This window comes from Zingiber officinale, chromosome 1A (genome assembly GCF_018446385.1).
Source record: "Zingiber officinale cultivar Zhangliang chromosome 1A, Zo_v1.1, whole genome shotgun sequence".
NCBI classification, from domain to species: domain Eukaryota; kingdom Viridiplantae; phylum Streptophyta; class Magnoliopsida; order Zingiberales; family Zingiberaceae; genus Zingiber; species Zingiber officinale.
Window position 1 is genome coordinate 44,664,978 of NC_055987.1, and position 19,672 is coordinate 44,684,649.

Sequence of the window (19,672 nt, forward strand, 5' to 3'; positions counted from 1 at the left end):
TTTAATAGACCAATTAGTAACGAACTATTCTAACAACAAAACAAAACAAAACAAAACAAAAACAAAAACAATCTAACAACTTAAAAAGAAAAATTAAATATAAATATATTTAAAAATAAATAAATATAAAATATTTCAAAGAGCTGCTTGTTTGAATATTTTTATTAAGGGATGATTTTACTCCGTACCCTTCAAAATAATTTTGTTATCAATTCTAAAAATCTTTCTTTAATTATATCATATGACTCCCATTTTTTAAAAACATTCTTAATTGTATATCACACGACTCTCATGTTGTAAGTTGTCTTACTGAATTAATAATTCCATCTAAGTTGACGGTTCTTCATAAGTTTTCTTTCTGAAATAGCATGGGTTCAAATTTAAGAGATGGTTGAAGGATAAATATGTCACCTAATTTCTTTTTTCTATTAAGACGTTCAGTTTTTCAGATATTCAAGGATTGAATTTCAACTTAAATAAATTAACGATGAATTTATTTTAAGGAGCGATTGACTTAAGAATATTAAATTGATATATTTTTTGTTATAAGTACTTCTTGATTTATCCTAGTGGTCGATGAAAATATTTTATAGAACTAAATTGATTCAATCCAAAATTAATCGGCGTAAATTAAATATCTAATTTTAACTAAACAATATGAATTATTTAAAGTCTTAAGAAAATCCAATCTCCGGATTCTGTTTCTCAATTATGTTTGTATATTAATTATTTTATTCTTATTTACTTGTGCATTGCATAAGTTATTTTTAAAAATTTGTAATAAGACTAGATCCTTTGTGCATACAAGCGAGATTCTCTGCTCTATGCTTTGTGGACCAAAGGATAGATTATAAATAATGATGGACTCATTTGAATGAACCTTACCTGTTTAATAGGTGGAGTCCATTCAAATGGACCAATGAATCGTAAAGTACGGTGCAGAGAATCTGTTCTTTTATGCATAGATCTTGATCAATTTGATGCATGTCCCTACGGGTTTAGCTTAGTTGGTAAGCTATTGTTAGTTTGTCACATGAATTCCAGGGATCGAATCTCAGGACCAACGGGACATAAATCTTTGCAACTCATATTTTATCGCTTTTCAACTTGTCACTTAGTTATCATGATTTACTTCCTTCGTTTTAATTTTAAGATGGACTAATAGGACGCTGGATGAGCATAATTATTATTTTACCAATGATCAATTTTATGCACATTTGTTATTTTATGTCAAAGTGATAAACCACCTCAAAATGGTATAATCTTAACCATTGATGAAACATTAGTTTCCATAACCAGCAAATCAAACATGCATATATACCACTATTTTGCAAACAAATTGTTGTAAATAATTTCACAAATAAATAAGAAATTAATGTAAAAAATTATTCAAATAAAGGAGAGTTATTCCAGTAGGATACGAACTAGTTCATACATGCACATGCTAATTTACGTGGAACAATTTAAGCGATTATTGAAAATTAATAATTATTATTATTTAAATAAAGCAATTAATCATTGAAATTAATTAATCAATCAATAGATTAATTAATTATAAGATTAATCGATACAGTCGTAATTAAAATTATTTATATTATCGATTAATTGATTAATTAAGATTAATTATGGTTGCATGTGCCATACGGTTGAAACTGAAATTACTTATTAATTAATCGATTGATTAAGTAATTAATCAATTAAACTAAGAAGGTAGAAATTACTTATTAATTAATTGATTAAGATGAAATTATTAATTAATTACATAACTAATTATTATTTTTTTAGTTGGTATCATATATTTAATTTTTTTAGTTTCTTATAGATCGATTAAATCAGAAAATACTCATGAAGACCACATATAGAAGATTAGCATTATCTGTTGAAAATCTAATCATTAGATCATTGCTTCTAAAATTAATTATTACATCATTGTTCATGATATATCAAAAAATATTCATAAAGATCCATCCAAATCGCTAGCATTTTTAAAATCATTATCCTAAAAAATTCATACCGTATGCTCTAGTTGAAATTTGACCCTACCTGGTTACTCACTTGAAAGCACTAATAATTGTACCATTGCTGTGGGAGGGCGGTGGTGTTGAAAATTGTATTGATGTGAGGTGGTGTTACAAAGTAAATGATAATTTATCAAGGGCCTATCTAAAATTGCTGAATTATCAAAAAAGTGTATCATACTTTTCAGAATTTCCAAAAGGTTTTTCCATTATACTCCCTTCGGTCATATCCGAGGCGCGACTAAAATTTTGTTTTTTTTTATTCTGACGCAGGTAAATATTTCTCCTTTTGTTTTATCATTCGTAGCAAGCTTGCGTGCCAATTATTTTTACTTAAACCGATCAAGATAAAAAAAACTTAATTATATTATCAAAGACTTTCATATAAAAGATATCGATCACTCTTGAATTAGTTTTTTTTAAAATTTAATCATTAAACTCGATAATCCACAAAATTTATCTATTTTTTTAATTTTAAAACTTTAATAAAAAATACTAAAAATATTTTTAAAATATCTAATTACAAAAAACTGAAATAAATTAATAAAAATAAAAATACTTTTTATTAATTATTTTATTAAAAAATCATTAATCTTAAAATTTATATTAAATTAATAATATTTGCATTAAATAATCTTTTTAATTTATTTATATATATTTTTAAAAATTTGAACTCTTGTTCGTCAATAAATTTTGATCAAATCAATAAAAACTCTAATTCAATTATTTCAAAAAATTCTTTTAATATTTTAAAACTCATAATTCAATTAAATCTAATAAACTTATATTATCAATCGAACTGACTAAATTGGAGCTGCCTTTTTGCCACATGATTTGAATGTGGTGCTTGTTTAGCACAACAGTAGGGGTTCAATTATGTGTATTTTTTTTTAAAAGATGGAGACTATATTATTTGTGAATATTCTAAGTTTTTTTATGCAAATACCTAGAGTGGTATGTATTCGACAGGGCTTGAAATTAAAAATAAAAAGTGATTTTTTATTATGATAAATATATAACTGTATATTCAGTTTACATATAACAAATACACTGAATACATAAATAAATTAAAAATAATATATTATATTAATAAAAAGTTAACAAATATTTAAAATAGTTATTAAATACTATTCATCTAATTATTTTAGAAGTATTTTTTTTATCAAATCTGTATAATTTAATTGTCGGATTATTTCTTTCTCAATCGACAATATTACTAGTTCATTTTATCTATCCTGTGATATCGTTGATAGAAGATAATTCTTAATTAACTTCAACTTCAAGATATTTCTTTCTACTGATACACTGTTAGTGGTATGATTAATAAAATCTTAATAGGTAATGTAAGTATTTGGAAATAAATCATATAATTTTGTCAGACATTGTAGCATATCAATTGCCCTTTTTTCATTTGTTAAATAACATCTCACGACCATTAACTCTGAATACAACTCATCATTATTAATGTTTGAACGTCCATCGTGACTCAAAAATTGTTGAAGCTCCATATAAGACTTCATTAGGCTAGTGAAAGGTTCACTCTTTAACTTCTTCAAATTCAATAAAAATCCAAAAATCTCTTGATAAGTTTAAATTGTTCAAACTGAACTTGAAGAGAAGACTTGAAGAGAAGATCGAACTTGATCAATTATAAATAGAAAATATTCAACTCTAAAAAGACTCTTCACCTGATTATATCACATCATCATTATCACTTTCATCAAATTATTTCTTTTTTCGAATAATATATTTTTTGAAATTTAGGTTCAATCCCCATTTCGCTTGCCATTTGTATAACCTCATGTTAGGACCAAGGGGAGTCCGCGTCAATGAAGATGATTTGCAGTGGATATCTTGAAGCGAAGACTCACCTCCAATACTAACATAATGATTTACTTGGTATTCACTTTCTTGAGGTGACTAATATAAGGATCTGACCCTCTCTCACACATACACTATGAAATAGCCCTTTCTTGAAAATAATTCGGAAGTGGAGAAACCTCGCACAAGCCCACAACACAAAGAAATACAACAAGAAGAGAATGAGAAACTAATACAAACGAAATCTTACAAGATTACAACAAGCTTGCTCTCTTCTTGTTTGGAAACACCTCTTGAGCAATTTGGATGTGTAGCAACACTTCATTCTAAGTCTCCAAGAACTAATCGTGTGCTGTTGAGAAGCTATATCGAGAGTGTTGTCTTCAAGCTTTAGCGAAAAATCCTTTTCTAAGGTTCACTCGACACTTCTAATCGATTAGGTTTTTCCCTAATCGATTTAATTAATTACCTAATTGATTCTGCAACTCTCTGCTCACTCGCGAAAAGACCTTAATCTATTAGCTCAATCGATTAAGGTTTCTTAATAGATTGCCTCAATCGATTCCCTCTTCCCGCGACAAAACATCACCTAATCGATTGATCAAATCGATTAGCAGTGACTGAATTGATTGGGCTAATCGATTTAGACTTGTTTTTCATGAATTTCTCTTTGCGAATCTCCTAGCCCTAATCGATTAAGTTTGGCCTAATTGATTGACTAACCGATTTGGGCCCTTTTTGTGTTTTCACAATAACCTCATAATCGATTAACTTAGAGCTAATCGATTGCCCAATCAATTGCCTAACCCTAACTTGCTTAATCCAAGTTTAGGGTTCCCTTGCCCAACATTTAGTTAACTGTGACCTGTTGATACTCCTCATTGCCTAGCATTCGGTCACCCTTGACCTGATGGGACTTCTCTATCAAGTGTCCAGTCAGTCCTTTGACCCACTTGGACATTTCTCCTTGTGCCATGTGTCCGGTCCTCCATGACCTACTTGGACTTCTTTCCTTGTGCTAAGTATTTGGTCCTCCATGACCTATTTAGACATCCAAAAACTAGGTGTCTGGTCAACCTTTGACCCACTTGGATTTTTCAATGCTTGGCTTCACTCACCAGGACTTTTTACCACCTAGCTTCACTCACTAGGATTTTTCCACCTGGCTTCACTAACCAGGGTTTCCTTACTGCCTAGCTTTACTCGCTAGGGCTCCCAATTATCTGCTTTACTCATCAAGACTTTTCACAACTGTCTGGCTTCACTCACTAGGACTTCCCAATTGCTTAGTTTCACTCACCATGACTTTTCACAACTGTTTGGTTTCACTCACTAGGAATTTCCAACTGTCTGACTTCACTCACTAGGACTTTTCTCACTATCTAGTTTCACTCACCACCAGGATTGTTCACACCAAGTGTCCGGTCAACATTGACTCACTTGGTTTTTCTTCTTCTACCAACTATCTCGTTGGTCTTACCCTTGCCTAACCTCTAATTAGGAGTTTCTCAGTTAAGTATCCAGTCAACCTTCACCTACTTGACTACTTTCTCACATCAAACTAGTCAACGTTTGACTAGAGGAGATATGCACAAATATTCTCCCTAATATACAATTTCACCTGCAATTTTCATATATTGTCAAACATCAAAACTCAAACTTGAGCTAAACTGATCAACTTTGACCCAAGGATAATTGCATCAACAGTCTCTCTCTTTTTTATATTTGATAATACGTTTAGGTTAGGTTCATCCACTAGCCCCAACTTCTTCTTCATACCAAAACATGAATGAGGGTTTTCTACATTCTTTCCCTTTGAATATGGAAAATTTTCTAACTTTAAACCTTACATTCTCTCCTTTGGCACACATTAAAAATCTTCTCCCAATGTTTATCCCACTTGTTGTTCACAACCTCACTTGTTATTCACAACATCACAATAAAGGTCTCATACCCTTCATTATCCTCAATGCTCACCCTAGAGCATTTATCCATCACAATAAAGATTCCCAATCTTTTATTTTTTACAAAAAAAAATTAAAATAATGTCTTTAAGGAAGAACTCCCCCTTAAAGCATGCACTAAACTTCTATCATTGCACTAATAATGACTTGAAGTTACTAAACCTTTAGGAAATCCAAAATTGAAGTTTAGAGGTTAAGAATTTCAATATTGAAGCTGAACCTCACCCTAAACTCAAAATTAGTCTCATTGAACCACTCCCTTCTTGTTTCATCAAGAAAAATTACCCTTAAATACTCATCAAAGCACTTTAGAGGGTTAGGGATAGTTAACTTGACTAAATGAGGCCTAATGGATTGAAATCTGACCAAAATCAGCATTATAAATCGATTGATTTCAACTACCAATCGATTATAGCCTCTCTTAATCAATTGAAGTTGGAATTTAATAGATTACCTTATGCTAATCGATTGACCTAATCGATTAGTACCTCTTAATCGATCACTTAATCGATTCCATGAGCCTCCGTGCTCGTAGAAATTCACCCTAATTGATTGCCCAAATCAATTGGGGTGTGGTAATTGATTGTTCCAATCGATTACCATAACTGAATTTGTCACACCTCGACCGTATATTGTTGGATCGTGAAGAATTGATAGGGGGGGTGAATATCGAATTAGAATTTATCGAAAAGAGTTAAGCATAGCGGAAAAAGAAACGAGCCAAAGAAGACACAGAGATTTACTTGGTTCGGAGCCTTTGGCGACTCCTACTCCAAGGCCCGCACACAAGGGTGCTTTCGGTGGGCAATTACTAATAATTCGAATAGCAGTTACAGAATTGAGGTACATGAATTAATTAGTAAAACAAGAGCCGACAATTAGAAAAGAAAGAAACAAACTAAAACTTTGTCGGAGAGCTTTCGCAGCGTCGCAGGAACACCAGAGATTGGATTGAGAGTTGTTGTTCTGACTCCAACCTTGACCCTCCTTATATAGGAGGTTCGGGGCACCTGGAACCTTCAGGGCACCCTGTTGTGACGTAGCCGAGCCAACTAGCGAACTCCACGTGGCATTGCAACGTTGGGGATAAAACTTTGCCTCCGGGCGCCCGAGTACCTCCCGGGCGCCCGGACCTTGATTTCCAGCAGCTTCCTTCCTACAAGAAAACGTTAGTCCGAGATACTAATATCTCCTGCAAAACAGATTATTAGCACAGTTCATAGTTTAACAGAAATAGTATTAATTAGATTCCGTCTCTCCGAAACCGGAATCTAGTCAAGATCTCGAGTTAGAGTTCCGAAATGGTTCTAAGTCGGATCGGCGCCTAAGTTCCCTTCCCGGGAACGCACCCTCACAGTCACTTCCCTCCAGTGACTTACCTTTACTTACCTGCCAGACGTTCGGTCAGCCTTTTGACCCGTCTAGACTTCCCGCTAGCTATCCGGTCAACCCGTCGACCTAGCTGGACTTCGTGCCAAACGTCCGGTCAGTCCGTCGACCCGTTTGGACTTCGTGCCAGCTATCCGGTCGGCCCGTCGACCTAGCTGGGCTTCGTGCTAGACATTCACTCAACCCGTTGACCTGTCTGGGCTTCTCCTGCACACTCGGTCAGAGTGTTAGATCAACAACAAAATTAACTTAACCTATTTTGTCATTCATCAAAACCTGGGTTAGACCATTAGTGCTAACCGTACCAACATATAATTGTCTACCAAGTCGGACGGTAACCTCTAGTGACAATATAGGAAATACAATATCGAACCAATTCAAGCCAACATAAAACACCAATGTAATATAATAACACCAAGTTACAAATAGCAATGCGTGTATGTATGCATGAACATATGATCATATTAAACTAACTAAAATAGTTATATCATTTTAATAAAACTTCGTTGATTTGACAAAGCAAAGAAAACATAAATAGTGGCAGCGGAACAGACGAATAAAACAATTCGAACAACTGAAATAAAAATCCAACTCGAGTGGGACCAGCAACCAGGACCTTTGAGTGACACGACACATCCCCTACTTGCTAACCTGGAAATAGAGGAAAAATAAAGGATAGTGAGTACAACAACTCAGTGGGTAGAAGAAAATAGTGCATGAATAATATACTGATAGGAGACCAAAGGATGTAGTCACAGATAAAGTACTTACTAACCAACGTAAGTGTCCCAACATAATCACCTGCTAACTAAAAGCAAAACCAATAACATAACACTGCACTAACCTGCTCAACCAAGTATAACTAACAAATCAGGAGTACATACTGTATATCCAAAACCACCTGCATAAACTCAGCACGTAACAACCATATAACAAACGTATAACAAAATCCTGACTGCATGCAACAACATGCTACCACTAATGACTCTCGTGGGCAGCCAGGATATCTACTGTCTGCGAGGGACAATACATGCTACCACCATCTGATCTAGTGGGTAGATAGGGCGAGGTAACTATCTAGCTCCTTAGCTGCGGATTGCGGGTGACAATACACGCTACCACTACCTGGTCCAGTAAGCAATCATAGCATATGAATGTCACTGTCTGCGGGCGACAATACATGCTACCACTACTTGGTTTAGTGGGCAGACATGATGTGTAGCTATTTGGCTATGGACTATGGGTGATAATACACGCTACCACTATCTAGTCTAGTGGGTAGTTCTATGTATCATAATCGTTGATGACTCTCTTAACCACAAATGAGAGACAATAGTCGACAGGATAAACCAACGGTCACTAATGACTCTCTCAACCACGAATGGGAGACAATGGTCATTAGGGTATATGGTGTCGGCCTTTTTACATGTCACGAGGTACTCCAAATTAATAAAGATTGGAACTCACATAAACTAAATGAAACACGTGTAGTAAGGAGTCCCAAGTTGTACTTTTCCAAGGTTAACTAGTGAGTGTGTGTGAATTCTTGAATTGGTTCCAATCATACTCTTAAATCATCAAGGTTAATTCAACATCAACTTACCAACAATTAAATTCAACATCAACTAATAGAATTTAAATGCATCAGTGAAGCAAGAAAAACAATCACTAAACCTTTAATTGATAACCACAATCCATCATCACAATTAAACTCAAAAACTCAAACGAAATAAGAATTCATCATTCTACACTCAACATTCAACATTTAAGCATTCAGATTGCCTACTAAATCACTGTTTTTCATGAATAGAGGTAACCATCAAATAAGCTCAAGTACACATTCATATTCAATCTTCATCACAGTCACAACAGATTCAATGCATAGCAAAATGTTAGCTAACTAAATAACCAAAATTAAACAACTAATGTAAAGCAAACTCCTAATTCCAAACTAAAACTAAATTGCAAACTAATTGGTTAGCTTAACAACATTCAGATTGCAGAAGTTCAACAAATTCAGAATTGCAAGTAAGAACATCAAGATTGGGTTTTGCAACAAGAAATTCAGAAGAGGAATTGCAATAAATTGAAACAAGAAGCAATGATAAGGGAGATGAATCAGATCTGATGATCTGAGCAAGTTCAAAACAAATCTATTAGACAAAGATAAAGAAAACAAAACCCTAAGCATTCCTCAATCTGGATCCAAGCTCAAACTCCTCACAATCTGCCGTGAAGTAGAAATGCCCTCGGGACCCCTATAAGCATTCAACAACAATCCCGAAGCTTCCAGCTATTTCCAGAAGGCACTCACAGCTCTTGGAAACCTCCATTCGAGCTCCATCCAACTGGAAACCTCATCGACCGAATAAACAGAGCTCAATTCTATAAATTCACAAAACTAAGTCGGTTGATCAGATCTACTTAGCTTTGTTGTGGAATGAAGATCGGGAAATGATCAGAAGCTCTCAGGAAACCTCCCTCGAAGCTCTGGTGGATGCGCAATTCGCTGATCGGGAAACCTCCCTCAGGAATGCGACGGCGGAACAGAATCAAAATCACCATCTGGAGACCTCCTTCAAGTTCTATGATCACCGGAAGATGAACGTCGGCAGCTAGATGATTGTTGTCGTTGAAGAAGAAGAAGCACCGGATCTGGAAATCGGAATGGGAGCGTCGGCGTCGCGCAAAGAAGAAGACGACACTGTAGCACAAAATCGCGAACCGAACTCAAGGAACTGTAGCTTCTCACACAGCTTTTAAACCTCCTCAAAATTGATCTGACGGTCCAGATTAATTCTTAGCTTGATCAACGGCTGGATGAACTCAGATCTGGATCAAAACCTTTGGATCTTCATCTACAGATGAGATCTGCTCCTAATTAGGTCAGATGGACCAGATTCTCAACGGATGGCTCAGATCTCTCCGATCTTCAATGGACGGTCCATAATGTATCAAGGTTTGATCGCCTCGTTAAGCCCTTGATTTGAGTCCAAATGCGGTATGATTTGATCGGGTTCATGACCCTTTTGATGACTACAAAATAATAAACAAATATTAGCATCAAATATCATGAAAATAGGCTAATTTGAAATTAGGTCCAAAATCATATGCAATTATGAAATATGATGTAAATGTGAGATTAAGCTATGAATAGACCAATAAAAATATGCATTATGACTCACAATAATATAGCCAAAATCATGGTTATCAAATCCCCCATACTTAATCTTGGACGTCCCGTTCAAGTAAGGAAAACTAAAAATCACCTCCACACAAATTCCCTAGCAATACCTAGAAGATAGTAAAAAGAATTTAACTAAGGTCATCTTAAAGATCATAAACAATCATGAATATAATCCAAACAATAATCAGTAGGTATGGTAGTTTCAATCCAATTGAAAAATTAAGCAAGATGCACTCTCATAAGGAATTTATCTATTCTATCTTTCACACTCAAAAATGTATTTTAGTGGAGCTCACTCAATATCATTCACAATATTTCACTCCCATAAGCTTGCTTATTTTCTAATTCTCCACCACTATAAACATAACATACATGAATCAAAAGGATTTTATCATGAAGAATTAAAATGGAAGCAAAAAGAGCAATTGAAATGAATGTAGTAGCAAAAGAAAAGACATTAATGAAGAAAATGAGAAGATGAGAATATTGGAGGAGTATACTTAATGAGTTAACCAATTTGATGTGTAAAAGAGATGAATACCATTTGTTATTATCAATTCAAAAGACCAAGCTAACCTCCCCTTCAATTTGATGACCAACAAAAAATCTTGATACTCTATCTCCATATTTGATACGCTTTTGATGTGCCATTTTTCAAAATTTTTTCTTTCATTGTTTTCCACTTCATTTCATCACTTGAAAGCTCAAATAATCTCACTTCAACTTGCCAAGAAGAATCCCCTCCCCCACACTTAAAGCATTGTCTATCTCGGACAATGAAACACCTCACGATATCCAATGACTTGACACTCTTAAAACCACTATTTTCCTTTTTATTCTGCAGGTTTTACTTGTCTTCCTCTATTTCTTTCTTTCTTTCTTACTGCTTCAGCTCTGAGTTCTGTAATGTCACCAATTCAGATGTACAATAAAACATCAGATTCAGCTAAACATCATGAAGGATTAGTCTCAAGGATCCATATTAACAACTTTTGATTTCTGCACTGCAGTTTCCACATATTCTTTCAATTCCAGGTGACTTGCTCAGCATTTTCAGAATTCAAATTCCATTAGAATTACAGAAATTAGAGTAAGTCTTTGGCAAACAGATTTCCTTAATACAATAGCTGTCAAAACCAACTGAGTTATTTAACCAAAAATTTCTGAACTTGATCTGAATAAACAACATTGCAATGAAACAGAAGAGTTTCAGAAAATCAATCCCATTGAATTTGCATATTATAAATTTTCAGAAGTGAGAAACTACTGCAATTAAGTATCAACTTCAACTTTCATCAAAGAAAACTTCAATCAGATTAAAGAAAGTAACCATCTTCCCTGCTCAAATTCAAATTCTGAAGTAACCAGTTCAGTAACTCCTGCTGTGCCATATAGATTCTGAAGTGCAGCCAAATGTAGCTCACCAGAAGAATGAATTATGCTTCCAAATTATATATGACTTTCGAAGTTTCAATGAATTCAAATCTCAGCTTCCAGATTTCCAATTCAGTAGCTCAAATTGTTCTTCTTTTGTCTAGATAACTGAGGACTTAACTTAAGAGAAAATCAAAACTCAGATTTCTTGTTCTGTTTATGTTTTTCTTACTTTTCTGATCTTCTCTGAATTCCCAGCAACAGAACCTAGATTCAGAATGTTTATTTCTTGAATTATCTTAAAACATGAGCCAAGCTTCATAGTAGAATTCAAGTCCAATAAAATTGGCACACAATTGAATTCTAACAACAGTTTCAAACATCACAGTTTTTCAGATTGTCATGTAAGTCCTCTATCTGATTCCAGCTTTACAGTTAAGCTAAACTCAGTTTGTAATCAATTATGATCCAGCTCTTCAGAAAATTCAACAGTTAGCTTCATCTAGTCCCAGGTTTCCTTTAAGTCTCTGATTTTTTTAAATATATTAATTGAAAGACTTGACACTCCTTTTCTTCGGTAATACCCTCAATATCAACTAATGAATCTCACAAAATCAGTCCCAGAATCACCAAGAAATCAGCACTTTAGATTGTCCTTTGGCACATAGGAAATGTACCAACTGTTATAATATAATTTCAGAATTCAGATTCCAGAATTCAACTGATTAGAAATTTAGAAGCTGGACAGTATCAGCATATCCTGAATTATTAAGCTATGAAACAACTTCAATTCTGATCAAGAATAGCATCAACAGTTGGCACAAAATATATCCCAACAGCCACATCATCTTAGAATGATTCCAGCACTAAAATAAGTTTTCAATTTCAGATATTTAAAGCCCAAAGAATCCCTTCTCACTGAATCTAGGAACCTTTCAAAGATGGAATTATGTCTGCACTTCCTTAGTTATAATCCAGATTAAGGAGTCACTCAAAATTCACAGAAAATATCAGATTTCAAACCAGCACCATCTTCACATGAATATCAGATTTCAGAACTTGAAGAAGTTTACAGATTACATCTGTACAGCAGCTACCATAAATCCACCATTTAAGTTTCTTCATGTTAAGAAAACTACACAAAGAAATAGGCACTCCACAGATTGAAATTAGCACTCAATACTTAAAGTTGATACACTATTTTCCAATTCGTTATCTTCTTCTCTTTCTCTTTTCTCTGTTCTGTTCCTGTTCTGATTTCTATATTCTGCTACTAAGGAATTCAGTATCAGGGTTTCTAAGTTAGATCAGTGTTCTTCGCAGCAACAAAGTCTTAGCATCAGTACACCAAGTCCAATGCTTCAGATTCCAATCCTATAAATACATTCATTCTGCAGATTTCCTGTCTTGTTGCTCTTGCTCCAGAATTCCAGAAATGATCTATCTTTTGGAATCCATTTCAGACAACTATACTCCCCAGCAACTATCTTTGTGCCACTGTTTCTCCTAAAAATCAGTAATCAAAACTGAATTGAATTTGATTCTAAGTTGCCAGACCAGGAAATCAAGATGTCTGAAATGCTTTCTTCTCACTAATTATGAATCTTCAAAGAGAACTAAATTAGACCAAGTTGATACTCAAATTTTAGAACTGATCTTTGTCGCAATTAAGTTGTAGTTTATGCAGGAATTCATTACTGATCAATCATATGTAACAAAATTCAACATATTCAGAACCAAAGTATCAAAATCCTGTCAAAAATATCAACTTAGGTTGTGAGCTCAAAGGTTACAGCTACTGAATTATCAGAGATCTACTCCAAGGATTCACTAGACGAAGGATCAAACTAAATTCTGCAATAACCCAGAAGATCTCATTCCAATCTGCTCAGTGATTTCTGCAACTCAGATTCAGAAGTTGTCTTTATGTAGAAATTCCATAGAAATTAGCTCACAATAGTCCAAGTTGATATTTCAATTTCAGAAATGAAATTTGCTATAATTGAGTTGCAGTTTCTGCAACTCCATCTTCAAAGCCTCACTGATCACATTCACTTGAATTTTGAATGTTGATCTCATGACAATTGCTTCCAATGGTTGCACATGCTTATTGTCTCTAGCAGTTTCTTGCTTTTAGTTTCTGCATTTGGTACCAAAAGTCTTTGTCTTCTTAATTCCTTCTTAAAGCTAAACTTGAATTTTGACATACTTCTTCTGCAATTGCCATTCATTTTCCTTACCCATTCAAGACTATGTTCACGTTACATGGAAAAAGAACCAAACGAAATTGAAGCACACCATAGCAGAAATTTTGGAACATGAAGACCTTCAATTCTGTATTTTCAATTCTGTTTTTCTTTCAGATCTCATGGCATTCCATTCAATTCAATGAAAGCTTGGAAAGAATGGTACCCCATTTGTCATTGAGCATACAATACATTTACTTGAATTTCTCAATGGGTTGTGAATTTAAATAAGAAGTTGGCACATAATTGGCACAAATCAGCATACATAATTTTCAACTTCAAAATTTCACTAAACAACTCCATAATCAAGTAATTATGCCAAAATTTCGGAAATCATTATAACACCTTTAATATTTCCAAAAATTTATCATCTTATCATCCCTCCCCCACACTTAAAACCTTGTCCATCTTAGTCAAGCTAACTCATCAAGTAATTAATCCAAAACTCTCAACGAAATAAAAGGAATATGACAAGCAAAGCGAATTAAGAATTAGAATGCTAGATGAGAATGTATAAAGAAAATGGTGAGGAAAGGAAATTGGAAAGTATGAAGGGGAACAAAATTGACTAAATCCTCAATTTCCATGCACACAAATGCTATTGTGACTTCGAAAAGAAACTAAGCAAGTTCTAGAGTTTCAATTGCTATGAGTACATGTCACACAAAAGAAAATAATGAAGTATAGGCTTGAAGTGGTCCTCTCTAGGTATTTTTATGCAATCATGCCTAGTTGATTGAATTGGAATCCACCGCCAAATTAACCAATATCATGCAAGAAAAGCATCCAATCATATCAAATGACCTAAAATTTGATGATCAAATTTAAGAAACTTTTACCATCTTAAAAATATTACTTAGAAAATTCCCATGGAAACTTTTATTCAAATTAAAATACTATGTACTAAACAAAATGCAATATATGAAAGCAAAGTGTGGAAACAAAATGAAAAATGCAAATTATGAAACTAAAGAAATGCATAAAAAGAATTTATTAACAAAGCATAAATTAAAATGCAAAAGAAAGCTAAATTAGAACCAACTCCCCTTTAATTCCGGCGGTCGAAGAAGATTTAGCAACAAAATCCACACCGGTAATGGAGTACTTTTGATTGTAATCAATTTCTTTTTATTTACCAATTTTCCATCAAAAGCTTTTTCTGGAGGTCAGAGGCGGTTCAGTTCAAGCATCCACTCCGGAAGCTTGTATTCTCCTACACAATCAGTAAAGGAAAACACCTCCCACACACATATGGGGTAAAAAGAAGATAGGAGAATATTAATTTTGATAGAAGATATGTCAATAAATGAATCACAACTAATAAAATCAACAGATGGTACCTCTATTGATTTTTCTGAAAAATCACAAGAAATACTCACCTTGTCATCTTGAGAGATACCTGGAGTGGTGATTGTTACCTCCTCTTCATCATGTAAATGCTCAAGCTCTGGTTCAAGTGATGGTTCAGGTGGCTATACAACTTCATGTAGTGATTCTTGGGTGCTTGGCTCCATAACACAAGTCCCTACACTTTCATCTTCAATTCTTGGTGATTCTTGAGGTAATGCTTCTAGTAAGCAATCCCCTACACTTAAATCATCTTCAAAAACATGTTCAAAACCTGAATCACTATCAACATCTTCAACAACAGAATCTTTAGGATCATAAATTTACATAATTACATAATTATCACAAAAATTACTAGAAAAATCATGTGAAGTGATAGAAGTAGGGCCAGGCCTGATAGAATCGCTACTTTCCATCTCTCTACTGGAGTTGTGTGGTTGCAGCTGATTGATGGATAATGCAATTTGATCTAACTGAATCTGTATGTTCTGTATCCTTGAAAATTGCTGCTCTTGATGTTCGATCATTTGCTGCATCATCTCCCTAAGTTTCCATGTTGTCTCATCTATCTGAGGTTTATTTTGTTGAAAAGGTTGTGGGATAGAATTTGTTGAAACTTCTTGAAATCCATATGAATTCTGGTAGACTGGATATGGCTCAATAAATGATCCTTGTGCACTTTCATACCTGAAACATGAATTATCCACCCAATTAGCATTAAAACCATTTGAAAATGATTCGTACATATTTTGTTGATCCATGTTTGGGTAAATTTGATACTCAGGCTGAAAATGATAACTCTCCATTCCACCTCCAAAATTTTGAAAATATGGATCCATGCTTTTGAAATCTCCTGTTCTTCACTATAACACTAAAACTCAATGTTAGAAGACTCTAGAGCATAAAGTTTCAAACACATGAAAACATGAACAGTAAAAGCACTTAATAATTCAAGAACAAACCAACATGAAAATACAAAAAAGAATAAGCAATCATATCAATCAAGATGCTAACAAAATAAAATCAATCAATGCACAATCTAAAATTAAACACACACTACTAATATTCCCCGGCAACAGCGCTAAAATTTGTTGTCGGCCTTTTTGCATGTCACGAGACACTCCAAATTCATAAAGATTGGAACTCACATAAACTAAATGAAACACGTGTAGTAAGGAGTCCCAAGTCATATTTTTCCAAGGTTAACTAGTGAGTGTGTGTGAATTCTTGAATTGGTTCCAATCATACTCTTAAATCATCAAGGTTTCAACATCAACTAATAGAATTTAAATGCATTAGTGAAGCAAGAAAAACAATCACTAAACCTTTAATTGATAACCACAATCCATCATCACAATTAAACTCAAAAACTCAAAAAAAATAAGAATTCATCATTGTACACTCAACATTCAACATTTAAGCATTCAGATTGCCTACTAAATCACTGTTTTTCATAAATAGAGGTAACCATCAAATAAGCTCAAGTACACATTCATATTCAATCTTCATCACAGTCACAACAGATTCAATGCATAGCAAAATGTTAGCTAACTAAATAACCAAAATTAAACAACTAATGTAAAGCAAACTCCTAATTCCAAACTAAAACTAAATTGCAAACTAATTGGTTAGCTTAACAACATTCAGATTGCAGAAGTTCAACAAATTCGGAATTGTAAGTAAGAACATTAGGATTGGGTTTTGCAGCAAGAAATTCAGAAAAGGAATTGCAATAAATTGAAACAAGAAGCAATGATAAGGGAGATGAATCAGATCTGATGATCTGAGCAAGTTCAAAACAAATCTATTAGACAAAGATAAAGAAAACAAAACCCTAAGCATTCCTCAATCTGGATCCAAGCTCAAACTCCTCACAATTTGCCGTGAAGCAGAAATGCCCTCGGGACCCCTATAAGCATTCAACAACAATCCCGAAGCTTCCAGCTATTTCCAGAAGGCACTCATAGCTCTTGGAAACCTCCATTCGAGCTCCATCCAACTGGAAACCTCATCGGCAGAAGAAACAGAGCTCAATTCTGTAAATTCACAAAACTAAGTCGGTTGATCAGATCTACTTAGCTTCATTGTGGAATGAAGATCGGGAAATGATCAGAAGCTCTCTGGAAACCTCCCTCGAAGCTCTGGTGGATGCGAAATTCGCTGATCGGGAAACCCCCCTCAGGAATGCGGCGGCGGAACAGAATCAAAATCATCATCTGGAGACCTCCTTCAAGTTCTCTGATCACCGGAAGATGAATGCCGGCAGTTGGATGATTGTTGTCATTGAAGAAGAAGAAGCACCGGATCTGGAAATTGGAATGGGAGCGTCGGCGTCGCGCGAAGAAGAAGACGACACTGTAGCACAAAATCGCGAACCGAGCTCAGGGAACTGTAGCTTCTCACGCGGCTTTTAAACCTCCTCAAAATTGATCGCATGGTCTAGATTAATTCATGGCTTGATCAACGGCTGGATGAACTCAGATCTGGATCAAAACCTTTGGATCTTCATCTACGGACGAGATCTGCCCCTAATTAGGTCGGATGGACCAGATTCTCAACGGATGGCTCAGATCTCTCCGATCTTCAATGGACGGTCCATAATGCATTAAGGTTTGATCGCCTCGTTAAGCCCTTGATTTGAGTCCAAATGCGGTCTGATTTGATCGGGTCCATGACCCTTTTGATGGCTACAAAATAATAAACAAATATTAGTATCAAATATCATGAAAATAGGCTAATTTACAATTAGGTCCAAAATCATATGCAATTATGAAATATGATGTAAATGTGAGATTAAGCTATGAATAGACCAATAAAAATATGCATTAAGACTCACAATAATATAGCCAAAATCATGGTTATCAGTATACCAACGGTTAATAAGCATAAAATGAATAGTCATATCCAATCAAACACTCTATAGCCTCACCTTGGTCTAACTCCACTAGCATATAGTCATAGGCCTAAATAACAAGGGTCTAGTAGGATACTCAATATCCTACACTACGATATGAAATAACAAACAAAGGTTTAGCAAGACGCTCAATATCCTATACTTCGGTATGATCATCCTAATAATAAGTACAAACTCAAATCATCTACAAAGGGGTCTAACAAAGTATCGAACGTCCTATACTATGGTATGGTAATATCGTGCATACATATAAACATAATCATGAATAACAAACATAATAGCATAACTATCAACAATAGGTCAATATCTAAGGACAAACAATAAGGTATTAAACTCAGGAGCAAAATATGATATATTTAAGGTAAACGAGTAATTACAACTTCATCAAAACATGAAGGTAAATAATCATGCAATATGATCAAAACTACCCACCTCAAACTTAGAATATCTTAACCATCTTAAAATCCAAAAGTCTGCCTCGAACTTAAATCCTACAAGTATAGGCACAAAGAATATCTAAGGACCTATAGCAATTAATCAACCTATTGATTAATTCATCTACATCTATTTATTAATTAATTAGCTAGTCAATTTATCAATTAGTCAATCCATTAATTTAATTAACCTTTTCATTAAATTAATCAAACAAATGAATAACTTAGTTACTTATATAATAACTAATTATCTAACTTACCCATTTAATCAAGTCATATTAATTAAAAATAATCTGTTAATTAATCTAGTAATTAATTAAACTTAAATAGTAAATCCTAACCAGATTAATCCATCAATTAAAACTTACCAACTATTAACTTATTAATCAGAACTTTAATCATCAATTAATTAACCTAATCAATTAATTAGTCAATACATTAATAACCAAATAAATAAATCAATATCCATCAAACCTAATTAATCCTTCAATTAATCAATACATCAAACTGAATTAATTATCAAACTTAGTTAGTGCTATATTCAATTAAATCTTATTGTGGACGTGCTTTAATCATATAACTCTAATTCCATTGTCCTGGTAATCTAACAACAATTGATAATTAATCCACCTTAGTTAATTACTATAATCAAATTAACACTAGCCTTTAATCATTCGATCCTAATAGGAACACAAAAAAACAACTAATTCGTTACCCTATATCCGGCTTCTTCTTCTTCTTCAACGGTAGCGGTAGCATGGGAGGTCGGCAGTGGTCTCGTCGAGCAATCTTCAAGCAGTCAACGGGGGATGCAATCGTGGCGGTAGTAGTGATGGTGGGGTATACGATGGTCGGTGCAGCGACGAGGCAGGTGCGGCGACGAGGAAGGTGCCACGCGGGCGCTGGAGGAAAGAACAGGCAAGTCTAGGATTGCCGGAGCTCAGGTCCACCTCGGGTTGGCTGTGGCGGCGGTGTCAT

At 34.3% G+C, this 19,672-nt stretch overlaps 1 long non-coding RNA gene across 1 annotated transcript; it reads right to left on the minus strand.

Annotated features, from left to right (window-relative positions):
• Nucleotides 1-9,197: 9,197 nt before the first annotated feature.
• Nucleotides 9,198-14,842, minus strand: LOC122024054. Its single transcript, XR_006123310.1, has 2 exons — nucleotides 10,921-14,842; nucleotides 9,198-10,228 (listed from the first exon to the last, which is right to left on the minus strand). It is a non-coding gene; the product is annotated as an uncharacterized LOC122024054 (long non-coding RNA).
• Nucleotides 14,843-19,672: the final 4,830 nt, after the last annotated feature.